Source organism: Megalobrama amblycephala, linkage group LG17 (genome assembly GCF_018812025.1).
Source record: "Megalobrama amblycephala isolate DHTTF-2021 linkage group LG17, ASM1881202v1, whole genome shotgun sequence".
In the NCBI taxonomy this organism is placed as follows: domain Eukaryota; kingdom Metazoa; phylum Chordata; class Actinopteri; order Cypriniformes; family Xenocyprididae; genus Megalobrama; species Megalobrama amblycephala.
In genome coordinates, this window is record NC_063060.1 from 3,291,339 (window position 1) to 3,315,866 (window position 24,528).

The window sequence follows — 24,528 nt, forward strand, 5'->3', positions numbered from 1 at the left end:
AATGCTCTTATTGGCAGCTTCAGAGCTCATGAAAATAACTACTCCCAGCTCAATAGAATGTTGGTAACCTGGGTTACACCATGATGAAACGGTGGCGGCAGCAGAGGGTCATTGGGAAACACTGAATGAATGTTTAGCTGACAAATGTGCTAAAGTTGTCATATATCAGCTGTTCATATCATAACAAAAACCCTTCAACCGGACCGAACGAGAGTCTCGAGGCCTGCCGCTGCTCTGAGTGATTGACAGGAGGCGTGTCTGTGTTCAGCTGCGGTGTGCGTGAACGCGCTGTTGGAGAGAAGAGAGAGAAAGCGCTGCCGGTGTATGGATGCCTATGATGAATACTGTAGAAAAACAATATTGAACTGTTTAACATATTTTAATTTGCATACTGTATGGCAGGGGCAGAGCCAGACAGTGTAAACATCCGGGGCTTAGCCCAGATCAATATTTGTCCAAAGACATTTTAATTTTCTATTAACAGCTTTACTGACATGAAAGGAGCTTTTGTTGTAGTATTGTTGTTCAGAAAATGTACATTATTTGACACTGTAATTTGTAAAAGTTTGTTGGGTGTACCTCCTCTAAGGGGGTCCGGGGGCATGCCCCCCCACCCCCGTAAAATTTTTTTGTACATTTTAAGGTTAAATTCATCAATCTGGTGCACTTTGAGAGCTCAAAACTTAAGAGCTTAAGCCCATACAGTATGCAAATTGAACAAAGAAACAGCATTGACTTGTACCTGGACATTAAAGAGGGCTCAAACATCTTTATAGTTGTGATATAAAGTCTCAGTCTACATTGTGTTTTAGGATGCTAGACAATTATTAATAATATAATAATGTTTTAATATTATATAATTATTTATGACAGTAATTTCCATATATTGTAACAAATAGTAACAAATATTGTAACAAACTGTTCTACAACGGTGAAGAGCAGTTAGTGATTGGCGGAGATCTCAACGGCCCTAAGGCCCTGGATTTCACAGAAGCCCATGATCTTGTCCTCGTCAACACCTTCTTCAAGAAGAGGCCATCCCACCTAATCACCTATGCCAGCGGTGGGAGATCCACCCAAATTGACTACTGGCTGAACAAAAGGGATAAGCTGAAAATGGTGAACAATGCCAACGCCTACCAATAACGGGACAGCAGCGAATCAAGTGGTGGCGGATGAAAGAATGCAAGGATCAGCTAAGAGACGTCTTTAGCCAGATCGATGTGAATACCAACCAACCAGTGAATGCAATTTGGGAAGAACTCACTGGTCAACTGCGCACGGCAGCGTCGGAAGCTCTGGGGCTAACTGAGCCGGGAAAGCATGAAAGTATGGTGGTGGAATGAAGAAGTGCAACAAGCAGTGAAAGAGAAAAAGACAGCTTTCAGGAAGTGGCGCCAAACGCTCGCGGATCTGGACTACCAAAACTACAGGAACTGCAAATCAGCAGAGAAGCGAGCAGTAGCAGCGGCGAAATCAGCTCAATATGACCAACTGTATGTTGAGCTAGACACCCCCGAAGGTGCCAACAAGATCTATCGACTGGTAGATGCACGTCATCGCTCGACCCAGGATATTGGTCAGGTCAAATGCATCAAGGATGGGAACCATACAGTTCTCAGAGACCCGCCCGCCATCCTTCAACACTGGAGCCACTATTTCTCTGGAATCTGCAACCAGGAATTTCCCCACCCACCAAGTATTAGCGCTGAACCCGTCCCTGGCCCCGTTCTGCCCATTGCCATCACCGAAGTGGAACAAGCCATCAAGAGAATGAAGAATGGAAAAGCGACCGGACCAGACGATATTCCCGCAGAAGCCTGGAAGATTCGGGAGGAGCAACTTTCAAATAATCTGACTATTCATTACGTCATTTCAGCCAGCTGTTAGCAATCAGTAATCAACATATCTACCCAATCAGAATGAGTGAAAGCATATATATGTAGACACAGTCGACTCACCCATATTCCTCGACCGTTTTACAGCATCTGACCCGCCCTAAGTTCCTAACATTTCTGAAATTAATCTCTTTGCGTCCGATGAAAGATCTTTTGTCCTCAAGGAATCTTTGCCACAATCCTCCGGCCTTACCAGGAGCTTACCCAATTTGTAAGGGCAAAGGCGACGTGGCAGAATGTTCAAACTACTGGCCTATTCGACTCCTGTGCCATACGATGAAGATCTTCGAACGAGTCCTGGACATGAGGATTAGGAATATCATCGCCCTCTCGCCCAACCAATGTGATTTCATCAAAGGATGCGGCACGACAGACGCCATATTCGGGGCAAGGCTCCTACTGGAAAGGCACAGGGAAAAGAATAAAACGTCATTTCTCGATATGGAAAAGGCATTCGACAGGGTGCCCCACGACCTCATTTGGCACTCACTTCAATCCCATGGAGTCCCTGAAACCTACGTGCATTGGGTACAACTCTTGTATAAGAACGTCACAAGTGTAGTCAGGTGCGCAGTTGGAACATCACCACCATTCCCCATCAGCGTCGGAGTGCACCAAGGATCGGCCTAATCACCACTCCTGTTCATCCTATGCATGGACACGATCACTGCTGACCTGTATACGCCTTTGCCACGGTCACTCCTCTATGCGGATGACGTCTTCCTCTCGGACGAAGAGAGAGGAGAAGCAGAAAGGCAGACGTGCCTATGGAAGGAACGTCTGGATGAAAATGGGATGAGGCTCAACATCAAAAAGACGGAGTACATGGAGTGTGGGCCCCAAACCGACGGCACCATCAGCATTAATGGGGAAGATCTGAAGAAAGTGGCGGACTTTAAGTACCTCGTCTCCACCATCAGCTCAGATGGCAGCATCACAACCGATGTAAGATCACGAGTCAACGCGGCATGGATGAAATGGAGGCAAGTCACCGGAGTGCTTTGCGATTGGAAAATGCCAGACAGGCTGAAGGGCAAGATATACAAGACCATCGTCCGCCCGGTGGCACTCTATGGATCTGAGTGTTGGCCAGCCACATCTGCACACGAACAAGCCCTCCATACTATGGAGATGAGGATGCTCAGATGGAGCCTCGGACTCACCCGATGGGACCGTGTCATGAATGAAGACATCCGGAAGCGACTTGGTGTGGCCCCCATTGTGGACAAGATGCTTGAAGCAAGACTGCGGTGGTATGGCCATGTGATACGAAGCGAGGAGTCATCAGTGGCCAAGATTGCCATGCGCATTAAGCCAGAGGGCCGCCGTCCACGCGGACGTCCCAAAAAGCGGTGGATGGATCGAATAAAGGAAGACATGAAGTTGGTCAACGTATCCCCCGAAGATACTCTAGGCCACGCCAAATGGAGAAGACAATGCCGAAAAGCGGACCCTGCACCACAGCGGGAACAACGCCAGGAAGAAGGACATTAATAAATACACTAATCCACACATGAAATTGATCAAATATGACAGTTAACACTCTGAGGTCTGAAAACGCGCCGGCGCGTTTTGCAGGTTTTTTTTCACATTGCAGCAAAACAGACTTAAAATACTCCGTCATTTTTTGTCATAGAGACATAAGTAATATATCAATTGAAACTATAGAATATCTTCTTTTATTTGTATACACTCAGAGTAAAAACACAATGTTGTGCTTTTTGTAAAATAAAGAAAACTAACATGATGCGTGATTTCTCCTCTCCCTCTGAACGAAGTCCAATCTGATAGTTCTCAGAAAATGAACTGTAACTTAGTGAATACTAATCACAGAAAAGTTAAACTTATGTCTAAAAAAACGTTAAGATGTCAGGTTTTAAATCATTTAAGTCAAATCGAAAACAAACCTTCTGTGTTTATGTAATCTGTATGAAAAGAGAGCCATGTCAGAAGTCCGTGATTCAGCTCATTATCCGCTAATGCGGCCACGCCCACAGAGCCAGCGCTATTCAGACGCAAATTCAGAGGCAATACATGCATTCATCGTCTCAATCGTGTATTTATTGTCTTGAAAAGTGTTTATCTGGATGTAAAAGTCATGGTTAGGGAGCTCTAGAAGACATGCAGTTAGTTCCTGTTTTCTTTTTTTCTACAGATGAATTTTAGATGAGTTTTTGTTTCTTTAGCGCCCTCCGGCTGCAGTATGAATTGGAAACTCCATTCATGGAATGGCCTCTTCTTCTTTTAGATGAATTTGTGGACTAAAAATGCACAGAGAGCGCCCTCCGACTTCAAGGATGAATTGAAAACACCAGCGCTCATAGTAATGACAATGAATATTAAATAAATATAACTTCTCTGTATAGAAAATTGACATAAGCATATGAGAATCTAATATTTCTCCAAATGTGCATGCTTTTAAACTAAAAGCCTATATTCAGACTCTTTGCATCACAGAAATACATTATATTTTAAAGTATAATATAAAACCATTACTTTATATTGTAATAATATTTTTCTGTATGTTTCATATATCATAATGAGCTTGAGACATCACAGAAGGTTTTTTTCACAGCCTACCTGACTGAAAGGCCTCATTAATATGCAAGTCATTTCAGCTCATTACTATCCAATTCTTTTGTCTTCTCAGGTGAGAATGGCCCATTTTTCAGTGGTGATTCACGCCTCCATGCATACTATGTTTCTTGGCAAAAAGTGTCTTACAAAAACTAAATCAATATATTGTTTTATATGAAGGAGTAGGCAGCATAATTTTTACATTTAATATACTTATTTTGGCCTTATTTCAGTGACTTAAGTTTTTTGTTTTTTCAGTAACCACGCATAAACATTATTCCTTCAAAAACACAAACATGTACATACATGTTCCTCACATATTATTGTAGCCTAGTTTGTGCTGAATACAGTGTAATGACACTTTTGTCATTTATATGTTTATGAACAACTGAAAAAAAGCACAAATGTCAGAGCATGTCAAAACTTCTCCAGGCCCCAAATCAGCCTCAGACTCCAGAGGGTTAAGATATGTAATCCACGTAAATATGAAGCAACACAACTGTTTTTAACATTGATAATAATCATACATGTTTCTTGAGCAGCAAATCATCATATTAGAATGATTTCTGAAGGGGTCATGTGACACTGAAGACTGGAGTAATGATGCTGAAAATTCAGCTTTGATCACAGCAATAAATTACAAATTGTAATACTAGATTTTAAATTATAATAATTGAAATATTACTGTTTATATTGTATTGTTGATAAAATACAATGAATGTACCCTTGGAAAGTAAGTGAATGTGAAATGTCAATGTCAAAAACATTCAAAAAAAATCTTACAGATCCAAACTTATGAATGATAGTGTATGTCATGCATGTAAATCTTTGCTAGAGTTGAAATAAAACAAATATTGATTTTCTTTTATTTCTTTACTCAGCAGGCTATTTTCTTACTCATAGCTTTCAGTCAGGCGACTGGAGCAGAAACCTGGAGGGCAAAACATCCATAGAACTGCAGGACAGGCCTGTTAATTTTCCATCTGTTTCAAGCAACAAATATTACATTGCGTCTCAAAAAAAGGTAAACAAAATATGAAAGTAAAATGCACGTTTTGGGCACTTGTGATCCATATACAGCACCTGCAGCAGTATTTCAATTACTAAACTGTAGAGTATTCACTACAAATACCTTAAAGTAATAAAATAGTAGAATTAAAAGATCAAATTATTTATACAGCTTATTGATGTTGCATACAGGTGAGCAGATAAGCCTAGAACATAAATGCAATGCCTAATGACAAACTGTGCATTCTGTGTGTTCTAGGCTCATCTGCTTGCCCGCCTGTATACATAGTATGCATCATCAATAAGTTGTATATTGAATTTGGCCTTGTTTTACCCTCAAGGTGGGTGTTCCTATAAAAACTAGCAATGAAGGTAAATAAATCTATTAATAAATCTATTAAATTTAATATTAAAGATTAAGTAACACTTTCAGAATGTTTTCATTTGTGGAATTCACCTCAGATCAGTGCAGCTGTAATTCCTGATGCATGGATGCATTAGATAAGGTAAGGTCTGGATTTTTTGGCAAGTATAAATAGATACGCAGATTTACACGATACATTATATATCAAAAATGGTCATAATTTACCAATACTGTATGTCATTGATCCAGAGATGCTACGGAGCAACTATACACACATTCAGTGATGCCACAACAACATTTAGGTCATTTCTCTTTTAAGGTAATCTTTCTTTTGGTAACACTTTAAAGGGTTATTACTCATTCTCATGTTGTTCCACACCCGTAAGACCTTCATTCATCTTCAGAACACAAATTAAGATATTTTTGATGAAATCTGAGGGTATCTGATCCACACATAGGCAGCAATGTCATTGCACCTTTTGATGTCCAGAAAGGTAGTTAAACACATGGTTAAAATAGTCAGCGTGACTACAGTGGTTCAAACTTAATGTTATGAAGCGACGAGAATACAAAAACAAAACTAAGATAAGTTTATTCTACATATTTGTCTGTCCCGTCCTTCTGCTACATTGTTTATGTTTAGCGGTTCCGTGTTTAGGTCCGAACACGGGCTCATTATTCGCCAGTAAAATTGGTATTTTTGTTTTGTTTTGGCACACAAATGTATTCTCATTGCTTCATAACATTAAGGTTGAACCACTGTAGTCATGTTGACTATTTTAACAATTTGTTTAACTACCTTCCTGGACCTCAAAAGGTGCAATGACAATGCTGCGTTCGTGTGGATATGTGGATCAGATACCCTCGTATTTCATCAAAAAATATCTTAGTTTGTGTTCTGAAGATGAACGAATGTCTTACAGGATTGGGACGACATGAGGGTGAGTAATTAATGACATTATTTTCATTTTTGGGTGAACTAACCCTTTAAAGTCTCATTTGTTAACATTAGTTTATGTAAAGGTAACATAAACAATGAGCAAAACATTTGATACATTTTTATTATTCATCTTTACAAATGTCGGTTAATAATAACATGGCTGTTCATTGTTTTTTTCTTTTTAACACAACATCATTTTTTTTAGATTTCTGCAACACACCAAACATGGATGACAAGCGTGAAGGAAAAGGTTATGGCTCATCAATTTCAAGGTAAGATAAATAGAGTTTTTTTTATGAAAAATAATCAGAATTTTACCATTTTAAGATCACACACACAGGACCTTTTGAGAAGACTGATTTCTCCTGTCTGCTCAATAGTCAGTCTGGTCAATCCCGGTCTAGTCCTGTCATATCAAGCTCTGATCTGCTCTGTTCTCTGCCCAGTTTACCTGTGCCTGCAGTGCAACCCTCTCTGGTCCCGGATGTCTACAGGTTTCGGACTCATGCCTCAAGGTTTCTGCGCTTGCATCTCTCCTCTGGATTTGTTGATCTTTCCTGGACTCATTCTGGTTACCAATCTTTTCACCTGGCCTTTGACTATGTTCATCTGTCAGTCATGTACAGAGCCCAATTTTGTTCAGTAAATGTTCTGAACTGCCTTTGCTGTTTATGTTTTATTTATTAAACATTTTATATATAACCTTGTATGTCATTTTTACTCTTCAAAGTGTATATTTGCTGCAGGTGTTGATTATAATTGATTAATTTGTTGCCCATAAATAATAAGTATAAACAATATATCAAAAAAGTATTATATAATGTCGAGTGATTAAAAAATAACCACAAAATATAACACGCAGAGTGCAAAATATTTATAATCTAACATAAAAAAAAACCTTGTCAGACCGTCATGTCGCAGTTGCTCAAAGTTGCGCTATAACGTTGCTACAGCCCTGTGGCGTCTTTACAATTCTACGTTATCACAACATTGTGCGGTGTGAACTGAAACAGCTGAAAACTATCCGCATCTGGCGGGTTGGCGGGTGTTAATGTCAAGCCCTGATTGTTAAGCCTGCCCTGGGTACACCAAACTACCCGCATTTTTCTTGTCCGTTGCCCTCACAGATTCCTGCAGTTAAGCTTGGATGTACTTTTACATTCCAATAAAGGTCATAGATGACATGCCTCTGAACTGAAGTATGACTTGTTGTACCATTACAATACTTATAGGCAACTAGTCATCATATCTTCCACTCCACGAAACACATGTTAATGCTCAGTAGTACACATATATGGTGCTTTAATGTATGTGCATTGTACTAAAATGTGTTCATTTTCAATGGGCATATATGTGGCTCAAACGGGTAGCCTAGTGCGTCCCAAATTTTTCAGCATTAACATTTTAATATAACATTATAGTCATTGGCCTTTAGAAAAATGTTTTATTGAGGAGGTGGAGTGCATAATAGGCCCTTGTGGCGCGGCCTAAGCTTTTGTCCTTAATGGCATTTTTTCCCCTACATTACTTTTACTTTTATACTTTAAGTAGTTTTGAAACCAGTACTTTTACACTTTTACTTGAGTAAAAAGCTTGAGTTGATACTTCAACTTCCACAGAAGTATTTTTAAACCCTAGTATCTATACTTCTACTTGAGTAATGAATGTGAATACTTTTGACGCGATCAGCTGGTGATCAAAATAAAAGCTCAAGGATTTATCTTTTAAAAAGAAATTAGTACAAAAGTGTTGTCATTTCCCTATACAGTTGTGTAAAGTTCAAGGGTCTCACCTCAGTCGTGGTATTGAGGGTGGGGAGAGCGCTGGATATTCACTCCCCTCACCGACAATTGTGCTCAATTAGGCTTACACCAATCAGCTCATTGCTGGTTAATGGGTGACACCATTTAAACACATCATGTATTTGCACCCATTTCTCTTAGCCTACAGAGGCATCCACATGGCAGGTATTGTTCATCGTTACCGTAGAAGGTACCATCAAAGGGTGCATGCTGAGCATCCCAAACCACTCGAGCAATACACATCAGAAGAACTGTATGCACGTTTTCGCTTTGGGAGAGATGACATTAAGTACATTGCAGATCTTGTCAGGTCAACACTCCAACACCAAACCCAAAGGAGTCATGCTTTATCTGTGGAGGAACAGTGCTTTATCGTTCTGCACTTTTATGCATGTGGGACTTTCTACCAAGTAATTGGTGACAATATGGGAGTGAGAAAATCAACCGTGAGTAATGTGGTGAAAGCTATGTCAGTAGCACTGGGCAGTCTGATCAAACAATTTGTTTCCTTTCCCAAGGATGACCAGACAGCTCAGACTAAGCACAAGTTTTTTCAAATGGGGAACATGCCTAGCACTATTGGTGCTATTGTACTCATGTGCATATCCAAGCACCTTGTGAAAGCGAGTGGGAGTATGTCAATCGAAAGGGGAGCACAGCATCAACATTCAACTTGTGGGCAATGCCGACCTCATAATAACCAACTGTGTTGTGAAATGGCCAGGGTCTGTTCATGATGCACATATTCTAAGAGAAAGTGCACTATACAGAGAGCTTCAATCCCACCGACCAAATGGAATAGTATTGGGAGACAGTGCATATCCACTCCTACCATGGATAATGACCCCTTTTTCAGTTGCGAACACACCTGAGCAGGAACGCTTCAACTCCTCACATTGCAAAACAAGATGTGTCATTGAACGCTTAAATGGAGTCCTGAACAGACGGTTTGCATGTCTTAACTACTTGCGAGTACAACCCAAGGTGGCATGCAACATATTCCTTGCCTGTATTGTTTTGCATAACATCGCCACCAGGCGTCATGTCCCTCTTGATGACAATTTTGATGGACCTGAGCCTGATGTAGGACCAGAACAGCCGTCAATGTTCTTACCTAATGAAGGACACACTGGACTTGCAATTAGAGATGCAATTGTGAGAAATGACTTTTAACTAGGCTACTGAATATATTTGTTGTCGTTGCCATTAATATAGGCTGTGGAATTATAGAGCTGTGAGCAACACCCATACGGAAATGTAATATATGTACATGTATGACATTTACATATATAAAATATGTCCACATATATGGTGAAAACATATATGAAACCTATTCGAAAATGGAACAATTTCATATATTGACATATAAAACTAGCCCATATAAATATGTATGTTTATATATGTATAAAACAGTCTTTTATACATATATGTCACATATAAAGTGAAAACATATATGTACATATATATATCTACCCATATATGAAACCTATTCGAAAATGGAACAATTTCATATATTGACATATAAAACTAACCCATATAAATATATATGTTTATGTATTAATGACTGTTTTATACATAATGTCACATATAAAGTGAAAACATATATGTTCATATATATCTGCCCATATATGAAACCTATTCGAAAATGGAACAATTTCATATATTGACATATAAAACTAGCCCATATAAATATATATGTAAATGTATGTATAAAACAGTCTTATATACATATATGTCACATATATAAATATCAATGTGCATGACATATTTCTTTGTATAAATGTTCAATACACAAATTACACATATGTTTAGCATATTGCTTACAATGCACATGGCCTTAAATGTTAAACGGTGCAGTTAGGAAAAATAGATTACAGTAAAAGAGTTAAAACATTAAATCTTTATTAAAAGATTAAATTATTAAAAAATAATAATAATAATAATAATAAGTTGTGCAAAATTAGAAAACTAATGAACACTCAACAAAACAAGCCCAGAACAGGAAAATCCACCAACAGGGGCCTGTACCATGAAGCTGGATTCACTGGCTAGCCAGGTAAGTTTCAGATTAGTTTGGCCCAATTCTGGGTTTTAGGTACCATGAAAGTGACTTGGCTTTTAGCGGTGTTCATCATCATAATAACTTGCACCCTATGGCTAACCTCTCAACTGGTGATAAAATTGTCTGGCTTTAAACAAGCGATTTTAGTTAAAATTTTAGTTTAACAGCTGTTATTAAGCATTTAGTTCCAATGAATATTAATATATACAGATCATATGTAATATAAATAATCTGTAAATAAACTTTAAATATGATATAACCTCCTTACATGTTTAAGTCTCTATCAATATTATCAACTATACAAACTAACTTCACAAGTTACTCATCCTATAACACTGAGTTTGTTAAACTTCCTTCATGGTACAGGCCCCAGGTATATGATGCATGCTGTTCATTTTTTAAGTTTTAGAGTCTTTTTGGATGTCCGCAGCTCAGTGACCTTTTGATTAATAGCGACCCTTAGTTGGCCCCTGGTGGTTCCAGGAGATCTCTGGATCACTGCATCTGTAAAAAAGACGAAGAAATGTCTTTTAGTTTTACAACATTTATCTAAGGACATCCAAATTATAATCCCCTAAAACACATTAAATGAACATGGGCATACTTTGTTAGGTAGATAAACTAAATGTTACTGAAATTTAGGCATTTTTCAGAACCAGGTGTAATCCCAATTCTATTTTATACCCCTTCGCCCTTCCCCTTGAAACAGAGTGGAAATGTGTAGGGGTGAAATTATTCCCCTAAGAAATGGGAAACCACTACTACACGTCATAATAGATTATTTTATTAGTGTCCTGTAACATTTAACCAGTATGAACAGCAATGAAGTGCGCATATCAACAGAAATCAGGCGCGAGCACATTTAACAGATTACTCACTCACAACATTGGTTTGCGTTGTATTTTGGATGGCGCTCGGTTTCAGTTAGAAAACGTATGACCCTTCGAGTTTCTCAAGACTGGTAAAGCAGCTTTTCCATCGGGCCAAACTGTTTGTTTAACCATTGCATTTCGTGCCGAGTCAGCCGGTACGGATATGGTTTCGTTTTCTACTGTGGCGCTGCGATAACGGAGCTCTTTGCAAAGTAGTACAAATGAGTTAGTTGTTGCCTTGGTAAAGCAAGAGTTTACAGCCGATACGAGATGTGTTCATATCATTCAAATAGCACGTTTAGCAAGCTACGGAGAAACTGCCAGCCAGGTAACACACAAGTAATCAATACTGTGTGGAAATATCAATACCATGAAACGGTAGTTTGTGTATGCAGGGAAATTTCTCATACCCCTTTGTTCAAAGTGTGGTCCCGAAAGATCTTTGTTTGAAGGGCTATCTGGCCCTTTCCCTTACCTGTACCACTCCAGCCAAAAGAGAATCGAGACACCCCTACCCCTTCATGTGAACGTGCAAAATGAAGGGGTAGGGGTAGAAATGGGATTGGGCCTAAGTGTCATCACACTGTTACACCAAGATGACACTGATAAATTCTCATGGTTTTACTGTCACATTTGGTTCAACGGTTTTAAAAAATGAGCCCAATTAAAAAATATATACATACTCATTATTGCATCAATTTTTTTTCTGTCCAAGGCCTCCTTTGTTTCCCCAGGGCTTGCTTTTTTTAGACTTGCCACCTAAGAAAGAGCAACATAACAGTTTAGAACAAAATCAGAACTCACTCCACTCCTATCTAAACTAATCAAATCTAAACTATCTCAACTCAAATTATTAATAAATCATCATATTTTAATGTAAATGTGTGTACATATATCTGTAAATATGCCACAATAACTATAATAGGACAGTTTTTTTTGTTTTTTTTTAATTTGGACCTCTTACCCAAAGACTTTAGATATTAAGTACAATCTACATAATTACCAAAAAATAATAATAATTGTACAGACACATGCACACACTATGACCAATTACATACCTCTGAGATTGCGCAAAAGTGTCAAAATACTCCAAGAAGAAACATCCATGCCATAGCAGTGAGGCTGTTTGCATGACCACAACACAAACTCCTGAGCCCGGGTGAATTTCAAGCTGTGAGGAAAGGCAAACATGAATCAATATTAAAGTTATATTAATAAATAGAAGATTGCTTTAACAAAAAGTGTTTAGGGGGCCTGATACAATTTAGCTTTGCATCACATATTTTCAATACTATTACTACTATTATTAATAAATAATAATAATTATACTTAACAAGATATGAAGTTAAATATCCGCTTCCCCAAGAACAACTTCCTTATTCTTAAAAAGCTTGGCCTGCATTTTCTTTTGCTCAGAAGTTTTGGACTGGACTGATGTTGAGTCCTCGTTGGTTTTTCTAGGGTGGACTGTCTCTGTGGGAAAAGGGGGAAAACAAAATGTAGAATCTAAAGTTACAACTAGGGCTATGATATTTTTAAACGCCCCTGGTTTCACAGACAAGGCTTAAGCTAGCCCTAGACTAAAATGCATGTTTGAGCTGTTTTAACTGAAAGAAACTTACTAATATATCTTAAATCATGTCTCAAGATGCACACAAGTAATGTTTTTTTTTTCTAGTATACGTTTATAAAAGCTACTTAAATATTCATATTGAACTAAGGCCTAATCCTGGCTTAGGACTGTCTGTGAAACACAGTGTAGTCAACAGTCATGCACTTTTATTTCTCCACTACATGTGTCTGACAGCTAAAATTACTTTTTAAACATATTATTCTCACATAAACATTTAAAGATCATAGAATTATGCACTTCATTGTAATAAACTACTCGTACTTAACGTTAGCTGTTAAATATGAACAATTTAAAAACCTAATAGTTAAACACGGTTAATTTCTGCTCATTCTGTAGCCGATCTGCAGCCTACTAGCTGCGCTAACGTTACCAGTAGCTTGGTAAATCAATAGCTCATGCAGTTTAGCGATCATTTAAAATGTATTCTCCATGCAATATCAATGTGTGAATTATAATTTAAAAAAAATCAGAAATTACCTGCAACTTTATGCGCCATTGCCTCGTACAAATGCCATCTGCCTTGAGGTTTTTTCTTCAGTCCACCTCTCCAGTCGGTTAAATATACAGATCTGTCATCTTGTCCGTCCAAGAAATCATCATTATTTTATCTAAGTTTTTTATGTGTGATGTTGGAACAATGCTCCAACTTTCATTCAATTTCTTGTTTCCACTCGACAAGCGCAAACATTTTCATCCGTTGGTCTCGATCCTGAATGCGCGTAATTTGGCGGTCTTTTGATTACGTTTGAATTTGGGCGCGCGCAATGACGTAACTGCGCAGCATTCTAAATGCAAAGCCTGAAATGCAGACTTAAAGTGTTTCTAACATTTTTGTTTGTTTCTTTGTTTGTTTTTGGGTCAAATCTAAACGCTTTATTCAATAGTAAGCATTAAGCATACTATTTTCATTATGTAACTCTTGGTTAAGTCACAGTAATGTCAAATAACAACAATAAAAATGTATTTAAACCATACAAAATTATTAAATAAGTAATTTAATTAAAATTATTTGAAGATGGGTTAGATTATTTTCATTGCATTTGTTTTTTTACAACAGTTTTTATGAGCTAGTTAAGATAAGGTAAAATAAATAATGTAAAATAAATCAAGTTTTTAAAATATTGTGCCAATTCTAAAATGGGATAGAAATTTAAATGAAATGTGGATTGTGTAGACTTGTTAAAAGTTCAGTCTGTTCAAATAATGAAAACATAAGGAATTAGTAAGGAAAACAAGCATGTAAAATGTTTTTATGTATGTTGTGTAAATAAATTGGCATATATAAATTAAACATATATCTGTGACAGGTCATAACATATATTATATAAACTAAACAAAAATCATATAGATAGTATAAATATATGTCAATATATTTATTTAATATGGACATTTTATATATGTTATAAACATATATTGGCATATATAAATTAAACATATATGTGTGACATATATGGTCATAACATATAATATTATATAAACAAAAATCATATACATGGTATTAATATATGTCAATATATTTATTTAATATGAAATTTTTATATATGTTATAAACATATATCAACTAACTTTATTGCATTTGTTACAATATATGGAAATTACTGTCATGAATAATTATATAATATTAAAACATTATTATATTATTATTTTATTAATAATTGTTTGGCATCCTAAAACACAATAGACTGAGACTTTATATCACAACTATAAAGATGTTTGTCAATGCTGTTTCTTTGTTCAATTTGCATACTGTATGGCAGGGGCGGAGCCAGACAGTGTAAACATCTGGGGCTTATCCCAAATCAATATTTGTCCAAAGACATTTTAATTTTCTTTTAACAGCTTTACTGACATGAAAGGAGCTTTTGTTGTAGTATTGTTGTTGAGAAAATGTACATTATTTGGCACTGTAATTTGTAAAAGTTTGTTGGGTGTACCTCCTCTAGGGGGGTCCGGGGGCATGCCCCCCCGTAAGAACATTTTGTACATTTTAAGGTTAAATGCATCAATCTGGTGCACTTTGAGAGCTCAAAACTTAAGAGCTTAAGAAATTTTGAACAAAATTGAACAAAGAAACAGCATTGACTTGTACCTGGTCATTAAAGAGGGCTCAAACATCTTTATAGTTGTGATATAAAGTCTCAGTCTACATTGTGTTTTAGGATGCCAGACAATTATTAATAAAATTTGAATACTTAATCACTGTATTTTGCTGTTTTATAAAGGCACAAGCCATATCACGGTTTCGATTTCAGTTCGTTGGTAAAATACAACTTAGAGACCATTTAAGCTTTGTATGTTTTAAATTTTCGGTTTATGATGAAACGGTGGCGGCAGCACAGGGTCATTGGGAAACACTGAATGAATGTTTAGCTGACAAATGTGCTAAAGTTGTCATATCAGCTGTTCATATCATAACAAAAACCCTTCAACCGGACCGAACGAGAGTCTCGAGGCCTGCCGCTGCTCTGAGTGAGTGACAGGAGGCGTGTCTGTGTTCAGCTGTGGTGTGCGTGAACGCGCTGTTGGAGAGAAGAGAGAGAAAGCGCTGCCGGTGTATGGATGCCTATGATGAATACTGTAGAAAAACAATATTGAACTGTTTAACATATTTTAATTTGCATACTGTATGGCAGGGGCGGAGCCAGACAGTGCAAACATCCGGGACTTAGCCCAGATCAATATTTGTCCAAAGACATTTTAATTTTCTGTTAATAGCGTTACTGACATGAAAGGAGCTTTTGTTGTAGTATTGTTGTTCAGAAAATGTACATTATTTGGCACTGTAATTTGTAATAGTTTGATGGTTGTACCTCCTCTAGGGGGTTTAAATGCATCAATCTGGTGCACTTTGAGAGCTCAAAACTTAAGAGCTTAAGCCCATACAGTATGCAGATTGATCGAACCCGCTGATCGCGTGCGGAAATGTGCGCTGCCATCGAGAAACACGGTATTGTTTACCTTGTTTATTACTACAGAAGCTGTTCTTTAGTGTAGCATGTCACATTACCCATCAAAATCTTGGGGTCAGTAAGATTATTTTTTAATGAATCAATGCATGAATTTATACGTAATGTACATTAATAAATACACTAATCCAAGGAGGGACACATTAAATTGATCAAATATGACAGTTAAGATATGTAATCCATGTAAATATGAAGCAACACAACTGTTTTTAACATTGATAATAATCATAAATGTTTCTTGAGCAGCAAATCATCATATTAGAATGATTTCTGAAGGATCATGTGACACTGAAGACTGGAGTAATGATGCTGAATATTCAGCTTTGAATAACAGGAATAAATTACAAATTGTAATACTAGATTTTAAATTATAATAATTGAAATATTACTGTTTATATTGTATTTTTGATAAAATACAATGAATGTACCCTTGAAAGTAAGTGAATGCGAAATGTCAATGTCAAAAACATAAAAAAAAAAAATCTTACAGATCCAAATTTATGAATGATAGTGTATGTTATGCATGTAAATCTTTGCTAGGGTTGAAATAAAACAAATATTCTTATATTGATTTTCTTTTATTTCTTTACTCGACAGGCTATTTTCTTACTCATAGCTTTCAGTCAGGCGACTGGAGCAGAAACCTGGAGGGCAAAACATCCATAGAACTGCAGGACAGGCCTGTTAATTTTCCATCTGTTTCAAACAACAAATATTACATTGCGTCTCAAAAAAAGGAAAACAAAATATGAAAGTAAAATGCACGTTTTGGGCACTTGTTATTCATATACAACACCTGCAGCAGTATTTCAATTACTAAACTGTAGAGTATTCACTATAAGTACTTTAAAGTAATAAAATAGTAGAATTAAAAGATCAAATTATTTATACAGCTTATTGATGTTGCATACTATATACAGGTGAGCAGATAAGCCTAGAACATAAATGCAATGCCTAATGACAAACTGTGCATTCTGTGTGTTCTAGGCTCATCTGCTTGCCCGCCTGTATACATAGTATGCATCATAAATAAGTTGTATATTGAATTTGGCCTTGTTTTACCCTCAAGGTGGGTGTTCCTATAAAAACTAGCAATGAAGATAAATAAATCTATTAATAAATCGATTAAATTTAATATTAAAGATTAAGTAACAATAAAAAATTAAGTAACACTTTCAGAATGTTTTCATTTGTGGAATTCATCTCAGATCAGTGCAGCTGTAATTCCTGATGCATGGATGCATTAGATAAGGTAAGTACTGTATGAAAGTGTTGTTAGATACAAATCTCTCTCTCTTTCTTTTTTCTTTTTATTTTTTAGGCAACATCAACACCATACAACAGGCCCTGCTCTCCTCAACAAGAACAAGTCAGAATTTATCTAAAAAGATTTTTATTTTATTTATTTTTTTACTGTGAGCTATAATTTTGTTATCATTTGTCTATAACAGCAGATAGTAGTTTTATTAACAATTATACACACATTGAGCAACTATACACACATTCAGTGATGCCACAGCAACATTTAGGTCATTTCTCTTTTAAGGTAATCTTTCTTTTAGTAACACTTTAAAGGGTTATTACTCATTCTCATGTTGTTCCACACCTGTAACACCTTTGTTCATCTTCAGAACACAAATTAAGATATTTTTGATGAAATCCGAGGGTATCTGATCCACACATATGCAGCAAAGTCATTGCACCTTTTGATGTCCAGAAAGGTAGTTAAACACATGCTTAAAATAGTCAACGTGACTACAGTGGTTCAAACTTAATGTTATGAAGCGACGAGAATACTTGTGCAAAAACAAAACTAAGATAACTTTATTCTACATATTTGTCTGTCCCGTCCTTCTGCTACATTGTTTATGTTCAGCGGTTCCGTGTTTAGGTCCGAACACGGGCTCATTATTCGCCAGTAAAATTGGTATTTTTGTTTTGTTTTGGCACACAAATGTATTCTCATTGCTTCATAACATTAAGGTTGAACCACTGTAGTCATGTTGACTATTTTAACAATTTGTTTAACTACCTTCCTGGACCTCAAAAGGTGCAATGACAATGCTGCGTTCGTGTGGATATGTGGATCAGAAACCCTCGGATTTCATCAAAAAATATCTTAGTTTGTGTTCTGAAGATGAACGAAGGTCTTACGGGATTGGGACGACATGAGGGTGAGTAATTAATGACATTATTTTCATTTTTGGGTGAACTAACCCTTTAAAGTCTCATTTGTTAACATTAGTTTATGTAAAGGTAACAAACAATGAGCAAAACATTTGATACATTTTTATTATTCATCTTTACAAATGTCAGTTAATAATAACATGGCTGTTCATTGTTTTTTTTTTTTCTTTTAACACAACATAATTTTTTTAGATTTCTGCAACACACCAAACATGGATGACAAGAGTGAAGGATAAGGTTATGGCTCATCAATTTTAAGGTAAGATAAATAGAGATTTTTTTATGAAAAATAACTAGAATTTTACCATTTTGAGATCACACACACAGGACCTTTTGAGAAGACTGATTTCTCCTGTCTGCTCAATAGTCAGTCTGGTCAGTCCCGGTCTAGTCCTGTCATATCAAGCTCCGATCTGCTCCGTTCTCTGCCCAGTTTACCTGTGCCTGCAGTGCAACCCTCTCTGGTCCCGGATGTCTACAGGTTTCGGACTCATGCCTCAAGGTTTCTGCGCTTGCATCTCTTCTCTGGATTTGTTGATCTTTCCTGGATTCATTCTGGTTATCAATCTTTTCACCTGGCCTTTGACTATGCTCATCTGTCAGTCATGTACAGAGCCCAATTTTGTTCAATAAATGTTCTGAACTGCCTTTGCTGTTTATTTTTTATTTATTAAACATTTTATATTTGCTGTCACATATTACATGCTGTTATAAATGCTGTATAATATGCTATCACATAAATTACATGCTATTATAATATTATACTGTAGTAATGATCAAGTTCGTCAGGGAAGGAAGAGGACAAGGGTCGGCTTTGACTGCTGACTGAGTTTTTATTTCACCAAGAAAAATAAACAAACAAAAGTCTGTGCAACGCACAATCAAACAATCCACATCTACAGACGGGCTTCACTCCAGCATTGATCTCCTGATAAGCTCCAGCAGTCTCAGTCAGCAGTCCCTCTCTCTCTCACACACTCCTGCTTCTCCTGGTGTTTTATCCTGTCTCTGTGCCAATTACTGGAATGAGAAACAGGTGTTCGTAATTTGCATTCAACCCGCTCGTTTACGTTGCAGACTTTGCTGAACCACGCCCCCCTCGCCACATACCCCCACCGCCCGACTCAGGCCGGGGAGCCGTCCGGCCTGCAGCCCCCCCACGATTTATGGATATGAAATCGGCCAAAGCCATCTGAACACCTGGCCTGTGGACCAACTTAAAAGGCTGTAAAGCCAGATACCAACGAGTGATCCGCGCATTGGTATCACATAGAGCACCCTTCACCTGGGTAAAGGCCTGCTGGCACAGCTCCGTCCACTGGACCGTATCTGGTGCATCCTTTTTAGTTAGATCAGTCAACGAGCTGGTGAGGTCTGAATAATTAGGTACAAACCTTCTATAATATCCCGCCAGCCCGAGGAACTGTCTAACCTCCTTTTTGGTCTTGGGGCGCGGACAGGTCGCAATCGCTGCTGTCTTGTCAATTTGGGGACGCACCTGTCCATGCCCCAAGTGGAAGCCCAGATACCTTACTTCCACGCGCCCAATCGCACACTTCTTTGGGTTGGCCGTGAGCCCGGCTCCTCTCAGCGATCTCAGGACGGCCCTCAAATGCTGCATATGCCGCTGCCAGTCATTACTGAAGATAATAATATCATCCAGATAGGCAGCAGCATATGCACCATGGGGCCGCAAAATTTTATCCATGAGACACTGAAAGGTAGCCGGTGCCCTGAACAGCCCGAACGGAAGGGTAACGAATTGGTGTAATCCGAACGGTATCATGAAAGCTTTCTTTTCTTTGGATAATGGTGACAATGGGATCTGCCAATATCCCTTTGTTAAGTCCAGTGTTGAATAAAATCGAGCCGTACCGAGCTGGTCAAGAAATTCATCAACCCGCGGCATTGGATACGTGTCGAATTTCGACACTGCGTTCACCTTGCAATAATCCACACAGAACCGAACTGAGCCATCCATTTTGGGAACCAAAACTTTCGGGCTCGCCCAGTTACTGCTGGATTCCTCTATTACACCCATTTCAAGCATTGCCCCTAATTCTGCCTGAACTACCTTTTTCTCGTGTTCAGGCAACCTATATGGCCGGCTGCGAATCACCACGCCCGGCTCCGTCTCGATGTGGTGCTGAATGAGGTCTGTACGACCCGGTAGGGGAGAAAACACGTCAGCAAACTCTGCTTGTAACTTAGTCAAATCAGTGAGCTGGGAGGGCGAGAGGTGATCTCCCCCTGGGGCCAGAGCAAGGGATTGTTTTTTGACATTCGCCTCTGGCCCGAGATCATCCTCTCCGCTAATCACCGTCACCAGCATCACTGATTCTGCCTCATTCCATTTTTTAAGGAGATTGAGGTGATAAATTTGACGTGCTCCTCTCCTATACGATCATATTACCTCATAATCGAGATCACCAACTTGCCGTGTAACCTCAAACAGTCCTTGCCACTTTGCAAGTAATTTTGAGCTTGAAGTGGGGAGCAATACAAGCACTTTATCTCCCGGTGAAAATTTGCGCAGATTAGTTCCCCTGTCATACAACCGGCTCTGTCTGTCCTGGGCTTGCAACAAATTCTCCATAGATAGCCACCCCAAAGTGTGGAGTTTTGTTCTCAAGTCCAGCACATACTGAATTTCATTTTTAGCTTGAGACGGTCCGTCCTCCCAAGACTCTCTTAGGACATCCAGCACCCCACGGGGGTGGCATCCAAAGAGAAGCTCAAAGGGGGAAATCCCCGTGGAGGCTTGCGGGACCTCTCGCACAGCGAACAACAGGGGTTCCAACCATTTATCCCAATTTTTGCCGTCTTCCTGAACGAACTTACGAATCATGGATTTAAGCGTGCGATTAAAATGTTCCACCAGCCCCTCCATTTGTGGGTGAAAGACGCTGGTCCGAACCGATTTAATGCCCAACAATTCGTAAAGTTCACGTAATATACATGACATAAACGCCGTGCCTTGATCAGTGAGGATTTCTTTCGGAATCCCCACTCGGGAGATTAAACTGAACAGTGTGTCCGCAACACTCTTAGCGGAAATGTTGCGGAGAGCCACTGCTTCCAGATATCGCGTTGCATAATCCACAATGACTAATGCAAAGCGATGCCCTCTCGCTGATCGCTCTAATGGCCCGATGAGGTCCATACCAATTCATTCGAAGGGGACCTGCATTAATGGGAGGGGGCGCAAAGGCACTTTTGGAGTGGCCGGCGGATTTACCAACTGACATTCACGACAAGACGCGCACCACCTGCGCATGTTCTCGTGAATGCCCGGCCAGAAGAATCGGGTCATGAGGCGATTTAGTGTTGCTGTTTGTCCTAAGTGTCCAGCCATTGGATTAGAATGAGCTGCATGAAAAAGCATTTCCCTGCGGCTCATTGGTACTAATAACTGGGTTGTATCCTCCTTTGACTGAGTGTCTTGGGTCACTCGATACAACCTATCTTCAACCTATAATCGCAAAATGTGGATAAGTCAATGGTCGTCCAGGCTGCAGAGGCTGACCGTCGATAGTGCTGACCTTTTCAAAAGCATGTTTTAGCGTCTTGTCGTGAGACTGCTCCAGGGGAAAGTCATCGCGATCCGAGAGAATCAGTCTCCTGATTCCGCTCTGTTCCCCTGAGGCAGTACTCACTGGTCCCTGGTCAGTCTCTCCCACCTGCACTCGCACATCCTTACCCAGCGAATTTTTATTCCAAGAGGCATCCGAGCACAAACATCCCAATAATTTATTAAACGCTGGCCAATTCGTTCCCAAAATTATCAGATGCCGGAGGTGCGGGTTAACTGCCACCTCCACACTATGCTTTTGTCCCCTAAATTGAATAACGACTGGCACTATAGGATATTTCACCACGTCCTCGTGCACACACCGCACCCTAACCATGCGGCTTGTATCCAATGCCCCGGATGAAATCAGGCTTTGATGAACGGAGCTTTGGTTACAACCTGAGTCCACCAAAGCCTGATAGGTACCCCCCTTGATACTCACAGGTATTTGGTACCGGCCAGCTTGACCAGGGCAGCCTGCGGGTCGTCCGGGACCCGGATCATCGTCCCCACTTCCATAACGGGACACCTGTCCACAAAATGGTCCGGGTCCCCGCAACGCCAACAGGCCGGCCCAGACCTGCCCGCCGCTCTTGTGGCAGAGAGTGGGCTGAATGGTTGGCGCGGAGAGAGGGGAGAAACAGGAGCAGGGTCCGGCCCAGCAGCAGTCAGTCCCGCCCCCCTGGGCGGAGCTCTGGGCCCGAAAAACTGTCCTTGATCAATTCCGCCCCGCCCCCGGGGCGGAACATGAGGTGGGCCGGGCGGATGAGACCTGGGAAGAGGGACAGGTTTAGAGAGAGAGAGGGGAAGAGAAGGAGAGAGAGAGACAGATGGTAAGGGTTCGCCGACCCCTGGGCACGCCACCATGTGATCCTCCGCCAGTTGGATGGCCGAGTCCAGTACATGGGCTGGTGGCACTGGACCCACTCGGCGGTCTTCTTAGGTAGCCGAGTGATAAGCACCACCCGATCGATCACTTGCTCCACGCCGCTTCCGTCGGCCAACAGCCATTTGCGGCACGAGTCCCGGAGCTGTTGGGCCATCACGAAGGGCCGGCCAGACTCACCCAGCTCCAGAGACCGGAAGCGCTGACGATGTTGCTCTGGGGTCCGGCCGACCCACTGCAGGATGGCGGGATGAGTCGCATGGGCCACTGATCCTAGGGCCAACCTGACACCTCCACTGTCTTCTCAAACAGGTCCAGGAAGGCCTCCAGGTCACCTTGCGGGCCCATTTTGTTGAGGGGCAGTTGGAATGGCACAGCAGCTGGTCCGGTGGTCTCCACAGGAACCTCCCGGTCAGTCCAGCTCTGGAACCTCTTGTGGTCCTCCTGCTGGACCCGCATGATGGCCTCGAACCGGCGCTCCTGGTCCTTGCGAAGATCCAGCAGGGCTCTGTGCTGGTCTTGATGCAGGACCGCAAGGGATGCGATGACGTCCGCAAACGGCGTGGCGGGGGCGGGGGTTGCCTGCATGGCGGCGGCTTCCGTCTTCCTTCCCAGGTTTCGGCACCAGTGTAGTAATGATCAAGTTCGTCAGGGAAGGAAGAGGACAAGGGTCGGCTTTGACTGCTGACTGAGTTTTTATTTCACCAAGAAAAATAAACAAACAAAAGTCTGTGCAACGCACAATCAAACAATCCACATCTACAGATGGGCTTCACTCCAGCATTGAGCTCCTGATAAGCTCCAGCAGTCGCAGTCGCAGTCGCAGTCAGCAGTCCCTCTCTCTCTCACACACTCCTGCTTCTCCTGGTGTTTTATCCTGTCTCTGTGCCAATTACTGGAATGAGAAACAGGTGTTCGTAATTTGCATTCAACCCGCTCGTTTACCACGCGTCTCCTGACACTCTCTGCCATTGCAGACTTCACTGAACCACGCCCCCCTCGCCACATATACCTTTTGAAGAATAATTAGAATATCATATGCAGTTTTAATAAAGTTGAATTATATAACGTTGTATGTCATTTTTACTCTTCAAAGTGTATATTTGCTGCAGGTGTTGATTATAATTGATTAATTGGTTGCCCATAAATAATAAGTATAAACAATATATCAAAAAAGTATTATATAATGTCGAGTCATTAAAAAATAACCACAAAATATAACACGCAGTGTGCAAAATATTTATAATCTACCATAAAGAAAAAACCTTGTCAGAACGTCGTGTCGCAGTTGCTCAAAGTTGCGCTATAACATTGCTACAGCCCTGTGGCGTCTTTACAATTTTACGTTGTCACAACGTTGTAGGCACGTAGACCGCGATGTTGCCATAGTAGAACTGCAACGTGCCACAGTGTAAATGTGTTTGCTGGGTTTGCAGGGGACTTGCCTCATCGTCATGGCAACGATTCGTGAACAGGTCAGATTACGTCAGAGTTTGTTGCCGTTTGTTGGATGCTCAGACAACCAAACAAATGCCGATTAAACATGTTCAGTGTGGTAAAAACAGACTCCGACCAACGCCAACAGGGTTATCACACCTATCCAACAAACTCCAGCAGACGAGTTTGTTGGCGTTTGTCGGTAAGGTGTGAACTGAAACAGCTGAAAACTACCCGCATCTGGTGGGTTGGCGGGTGTTAATGTCAAGCCCTGATTGTTAAGCCTGCCCTGGGTACACCAAACTACCCGCATTTTTCTTGTCCG

At 40.0% G+C, this 24,528-nt stretch overlaps 2 long non-coding RNA genes and 1 pseudogene across 3 annotated transcripts; 2 read left to right on the top strand and 1 right to left on the bottom strand.

Annotated features, from left to right (window-relative positions):
- The first annotated feature begins 8,747 nt into the window (after nucleotides 1-8,747).
- Nucleotides 8,748-9,762, top strand: LOC125251160 (annotated as a pseudogene).
- Nucleotides 9,763-11,060: 1,298 nt separating this feature from the next.
- LOC125251011 lies at nucleotides 11,061-13,936 on the bottom strand. Of its 2 annotated transcripts, XR_007180907.1 has the most exons (5): nucleotides 13,634-13,936; nucleotides 12,858-12,996; nucleotides 12,582-12,694; nucleotides 12,207-12,282; nucleotides 11,061-11,155 (listed from the first exon to the last, which is right to left on the bottom strand). It is a non-coding gene; the product is annotated as an uncharacterized LOC125251011 (long non-coding RNA). The 2 variants fall into 2 exon arrangements; XR_007180906.1 differs by having other exon boundaries at nucleotides 12,582-12,996; nucleotides 13,634-13,935.
- A 3,657-nt stretch (nucleotides 13,937-17,593) lies between these two features.
- LOC125251530 lies at nucleotides 17,594-19,309 on the top strand. The gene is made up of 3 exons (XR_007181022.1): nucleotides 17,594-17,668; nucleotides 18,502-18,568; nucleotides 18,743-19,309. It is a non-coding gene; the product is annotated as an uncharacterized LOC125251530 (long non-coding RNA).
- Nucleotides 19,310-24,528: the final 5,219 nt, after the last annotated feature.